General features: G+C 47.9%; 1 protein-coding gene across 1 annotated transcript in view; it reads left to right on the forward strand.

Moving 5' to 3' along the window:
• Positions 1-4214, forward strand: part of BMP2 (bone morphogenetic protein 2) — a 114248-nt gene extending 110034 nt beyond the window's left edge. The window contains exon 6 of the transcript XR_015772275.1: positions 3893-4214. The gene's annotated coding sequence lies outside the window, so the exon portion shown is untranslated. The remainder of the gene's footprint in view (positions 1-3892) is intronic.
• Positions 4215-6139: the final 1925 nt, after the last annotated feature.

Genomic DNA, 6139 nt, shown 5'->3' on the forward strand with positions numbered 1-6139 from the left:
GAAACTCTTGCTCCACACCATCAACACACACCAAGCCTGAGCTGATGGACTGGGCAAGGGACAAGGTGGGTTTGGCTGCTGAGGGGTCCTGGCCTGCAGGGTCTCCACGTTCTTCCCATTCTCTTGCACAGGCCCTTAAAGATACCCCACTGGCCACATCCTGGAGGAGGTGGGTGAAAGCAGCAGGACACACACACACAGAGGTTCAGCAGCTCAGGTTATTACACCTGGGGCCCTGCACGCGCTTGCTCTGGGGCTGCAGGCTGGGACACAGGAGAGAGGAGAGATGGCAGCAATCCCTGCATGTGGCACCCTGTGCCTGGCTGAGCCTGAGGCTGCGCTGGCTGAGGATGCTACACAGGCTGGGCACAGGGATGAGCTCTGGAACTGCTGTGTGCTGCTGGACAGCCCCGCCACCAGAGCGTCTCAAAGCTCCCCAGGGCCTTTAAACCAAACATTTCTCCTCAAGGCTACTCCGGCTTCCACCAGCCACAACAAGTTCAAAAGAAACTGCAGATTGATGTGGGCAAACATGATCTGCAATGGATGAAGACAGACCAGAGGAAATATTTTCATAAAGCAGCTGGTTTCAGCTGTGCTTCACACCAGGGAATGTGCTGCCCATTGTCAGGAATACGGAGTAGGACTTGCTGGAAACAATGAGCTCAGAGACTGCTCAGAGCTATTCTCAGACCTGCTCCTGACTCACCTGCATGGCCTCGGGTGAGTTACTCGCAGATTTGTGCCTTAGTTTTACCCACTGGTAGTGGCAGAGATAGTAACAGTCTCACAGAGTGGTGAGAGAATTAGTTAATTAATATTTGGAAAATAGTTCTTGCCTTGACGTCTTTGTGCCTTTGCTTACCCATCAGTACCATCAGAGATAATAACTGTCTCATGGAGAGGTACAAGGATTAATTAATTATTTGAAAAGCAGTTTGAGATTCTTGGATGAAAGGTCCTATGTGAGTAAAACATATCATTAAAAACATCTCCTGGTCCTCTGTGAAGTTAAAATAAAGCTGTAGCTTCTTAGTCATTCAAATAATTAAACCATAAATACTGTTTATTTTAATCTTCCCTTTAAAAAAAATAATCTAATCTAGGCAGTGATACCAGCCAAATAATGAAAAATGTTTCAAATTCAGGAGACCTATCAATTTGAAGAGCTTGATTCTTAATTGTTTTTTGATGTCTATCAATGGAAAGTGAGGGCAATTATATTTACTGATGCTGGGGCAGCTGGGAGGATGCCTGCACACTCTCCTGGGCACAGCAGCTACACAAGGTTTCTCACACTCTCCTATTTGACTTGCTAACCAGCAGGGAGGTGCAGAACAGCCCATCTTACAGGCATATGCCAAAGGCAGCTTCCCCCAAAATGGGGGCTGCAGGAGCAGCTTCTCCTCCCTGGAATGGTGGCAAGGGGACAACTGGACCAGGAAAAGGCACCATCAGCCCTCAAAGCAGCTCACACTGCTTATTTCTCCTAAAACTCAGCACTGAGTGGGTCCTGCACAGGTCCACAGGGACAGAGACCCCACAGCAGCACTGACCAACACTGCACAGGAACAGCAGGAGAAGGGATGGGGTCTATATTTAAAATCATCTTTTATTTAGAGAGGTACATGCTAAATGTGGAAACCCCTCTGAGGATTTACTGTAAATTGGGGCATAAAATACATGCATTTGGCCCATGTAGCTCTCTTTGTCTCTAGTTTTTGTGCATGTTTTTGTTTTACAAAGTACATAGGGTGAAGCAGAGGCTTGCAGGATCAAGTTTTTTAATTGAAAGGAGCCTCTTTTAAGGTGTAACTACTGCTGGGAACCTGCTGTGCTGGTCACCCCAACCACCACCCCACAGAGGCTCCCCCAAGCTCCGAGGGCCTTGTCTCACCTTTTCCATGGCCTCCCACTCCTCTCTGCCCGTAGAAGATTTTGCAGCAATCACCAGTAGCCTGTGTGGGAATGTGGGGAGGAAGAAAGGATGTAATTGCCTTCCTGAGCCCCAGCGCTTTCATTAGTTAAATGTCCTCCCATCTTTCCATGCTAGTCCAGCTTGTACTGAATTTTCATCGGGCCAGAAGAGGCCTTTAGGGCCATTTGAAAGCAACCATCAGATAAAAGCGATTGTCATCCTCCTTATGCGGCAGGCAGGGAAGCAGACAAGGGCAGACTGGTCACACAGGAAGGAGAGAGAGGAGGGACCCAGTGACTCAGAGCTTTTGACTCCCAGCTGTCAGCTTGAGACGCCGCTCCAGCCAAGCATAAAAGCACATGGTTATCTCTCAACTCATGAATAATCCCATTGATTTAAGCCATAAACTCCAGCATCCAGGCCTTCACCGTCTGACTACGCTCACCAAGAGTGGATAAACAGGAGTGCAGGTCTGGATATTCCTTTTGATGTAGAGGAACGGCAGCTAATAGTAGTTTCCCGGGTTTTTAAGAAAACCAACAATGGGGATGAAGAAGTGGCTTGGTCCCCAAGATAAGGAGTCCCTCAGGGGTGATGGAGGTCTCTCCACGCTGGACATGAGTGAGCTCAGCACCTCCCTTCCATTAGTGTTGGATGTGTGTATGTGTGGTGCTGCTTGGTGACAGTGACCTCATTGGTGATTCCCCAGGCACGATGCCCAGGGGATGTGACCCCAGTCTCCAGGCTTTGCTGGGGGTGAAAGGGGCATTTGCACACAGGATGATACCCAGTGTCTTCTCCCAGTTGGGGTTACTGAGTTCACACAGAATTGGGAAATGTCTGAGTTGTGAAGGAATCTCACATGTCCCTCAAAATTCAAAAACCCAGTTCAGGGTACAGTTCACTCCCCTATGGCTCCTTCTGGCTTTGCCTTTCTAGCACAGGACTGAGATCAAGGAAAACAAGAAGGAAGCTCCATTCCTGTTGCTGATGGCAGAGCGAATCAACCTAAATTTATGGTGGTGTTGAGACCAGATGGTCGAGCATTGCTCCCTTCTATTATGCAAAGTAATAGCTTCACAGACAAAGTAGAGAGCACCAGAGACACCCAAGCTTTTGAGAAACACATCCCAGAGCTGACTGAAAAGTGTGGTTTACCTTTATCTGTTGACACAGGATTTTAGCTGGATGTGTGCTGTTCAGCCCTTCCCCAGAGGAGAAAGGTGTCATCTCTGAGAAAGACTCTGAACCCAAAGAAAATGGGGTCCTTCTGTTAGCAGTTTTAAGGGCAGGGTTTTGCAGACTGAGACAGGAGCTGGTGGTTTAAATAAAATGTTCAGCAAACCTGGGCAGAGCCCATTTTGCTTCTGTTTCTGAGAAGCTTTCGGTTTGGTCCTTTGCAGCCTTGTGATCTCTCAGCTGGAGATGTGTGAGCCGAATGGACCAATCCCCCTTGCCTAATATGTCCAAATATTCTTCCTGGTCTGCATCCATCTGCTGCCTCATGTCATTATGGCATGTTGACATGAAAGCAGAAGGTGTGAATGGAAAGCTACTTCTGCTGGCTTTAGCTCACGACAGCTCAGATATGGGTGCAATGCTCCCCCGGACACTGAGTGAGGCTCAGCGTGTGCTGAAGCAGTGCTGGGACACATTTCTGGGGCTGAGGCTTCCAGGGGGGCTCCAAGATATAAAAATAGGCCAGGCTTCTCATTATGGCTTCCCAATAACTGAAATTCAGGTGATTAAGCCTCAGTTAGGAAGGGTGGTCCTTGTTCTCACTCAGAGCTGTGGGATCTCAGCTCTTGGCTGGTTTCTGAACCAGTTCCCTCTGAGACAAGAAGTCCTTTAAGAATCAGTGGCAGATACTGGCTCAAATTCATCCTCTTGCATTTGGGTGCAGATTCCCCTAGTGCAGATGCTGGAGTTTATAACCTGCATTTAATTTCCACCTCTTTAATTTCCCCCCACTAGGATTACAAGGGGAAACAAGACCAGGAAAGGACAGAAAGGGTAGAGGAGGAAAGGATCCATTTGTGCCTGGCTGCTGGGGACTTGGCAGTCCAACTCCTGCTCCAAGCTCTTCCTTCAGACTTCTGCCTGACCTCAGGTAAATTGCACCACAGCTTCCCCATTGCTCAGAAATGGTTAAATACACCACTCATTCCATAGCATTTACAAACCAACAGGTGGGAAGCATCACCTCAGAGCCAAGCACCTGTAAAATTGCTTGCTAAGGTATGTGCTACCAAATTCAAGGCACGGAAAACCCAAGGGTTTCATAACAAAATGTGGAAAGCCCCCTACAAATATTCCAACACTCCCTTTCAGGCCACACCCCAAAAGCAAGTGAGGCTATAATGGACAAATCCTCCTCTGGCAGGGGGCCAGGCCCAGAGCACCCTTTGCCCAGTCTCAGCCTACTTCAGCCCATGCAAAATCCCTGTGGGAAGAGGCTGGCACGGCCCAGACGCTCCACGGCATTGTCCCCTTGCTCATGGCAGCAATGCCAGCTCACAGTTAGCGCCTCGGTGTCTGGCCAAAGCACATGGCAGACAGCTGTCTGAACCTGGGACCTGGGAAAACGGGATAACATCAGGAAAAAACAAAAACATCTTACGTACCTACTGCTCCCATCTCACCCCGCTCTGGGAGATGCCTCCTTGCCGTGGACTGAGTCAGCGCCTGGTCCTGTGGTCCCTCAGCTCTCCATGGAGCTGCTGCCTGCTCCAGGCTTGGGGCTCTTGGCATGTGGCACCCCACGTGCTGTGTCCCATCTGCTGCTACAGGCAGCACTGGGAGCAGTGGCTTGGCTGCTTGCACCCGGTTTGGGCTGGTTGGGCCCCTCTGTGTGTGTGACTGCAGCTCCCCAGAGGGTCAGGATGGAGCAGCAGCCCCTGCCCAGGAGTATTCGCTGGGTCCTTTCAAAAATCTCCCTAGATGTTCATGGGATCTTAGGTTACCACAAAGTATCTGCCTGGATCTGGGCTTTGATTCTCCACTCTGTAGCTTTATTCCAGGCTGGCTGGGGCAGTGCCTTTCCCTCAGAGACCACAACTGACAGTTCTCCTCTCAGGGAGAGGGAGGAATGGGGTAGCGGTTGCATTTTGAGGGTGGGGAGAGGGAAAGGCTTTTTGAGGCCATGGGGCAGCTGCAGGGCTGGTGAGGATGATCAGGAATCACCTTTTTCCTTCTCTGTGTGGGATGGTGAGGTGGATGTCTCACCTCTGCCAGCTGTAACAAACATGGGGGGCTGAGCTCCAGCAGTAGATGCGTTGCCTCCCCCACCTGCTCCGCTGGTGTGAGTGGCTTCATTCTGCAAAATAAGGACAGACAGAGAAGCTGAAATTGCCAAGTGGGAATTCAGTTTGTATTAACTCTGAGAGCTGGCCAAAGAAGGAGAAAACATCCATCTCAGGAGGGTTTTCAAGATTTGGACACTTGGCTTCACGTTTTGGTATGTTCAAACGTGATCTGTCAACTCCCATCAAGGGAAACAAGAGGAAGAACAAACAACTCAGTCTGCTGAAGTCAGGGCTGCCATGGTTAGAAAGTTCATGAAGCACATGGCTAAAAATAGGTTAGCCTGAACCCATAATGTGAACACAACTCCACAGCTGGATATTGCAGGGTTCCTTTCTCTCTTGTTAAATCCTGAAATATTAGGAAGTGAAATGCAAAACCAGCTCTTAAAAGTAATAATAACCCTCCTATCAAAATTAAAGCTCAGCTGTGCAACTTCCACATTCCTTAGTTATGTATTTGTGTTTGAGAAAATTCATGGTAAAGATTTTACTTACCTGAGCTTTGGGTGTCTCCATTATTATTAAGCCACAAACGAATTGAGTGGATGATGCAAAAATGAGTGCCAATAAAATATTTACACCAATTCTTCATCCTGTGTGAAACTTCTTTTATATATATGCATATACGTAATACTATAAATAATAGGAATTATGCTCATATTTTGTACTAGGGATGTAAACACTGGTCCCAACAGCAGTGGCAAATGAACCACTCACATTTTCTGATTGCATAATTTGCCTAGAGGATGGATACATAATTACACTATAATTAAGTATAATAAACAGAGAAAATGATTTGAGAAGGAAAAATTATCACAGCCTCAACCACATCAGCCAGAAGCTCTCTTCTAATTAAGTTATTTTATTAAACAAAATGTTTTTAAGGTGGGTCTGCTTTGAAATTGTACATTATAGC

The sequence above is a fragment of the Pseudopodoces humilis genome, chromosome 3 (genome assembly GCF_049639895.1).
Source record: "Pseudopodoces humilis isolate 2021_Gansu_Grassland_sample_001 chromosome 3, ASM4963989v1, whole genome shotgun sequence".
In the NCBI taxonomy this organism is placed as follows: Eukaryota; Metazoa; Chordata; class Aves; order Passeriformes; family Paridae; genus Pseudopodoces; species Pseudopodoces humilis.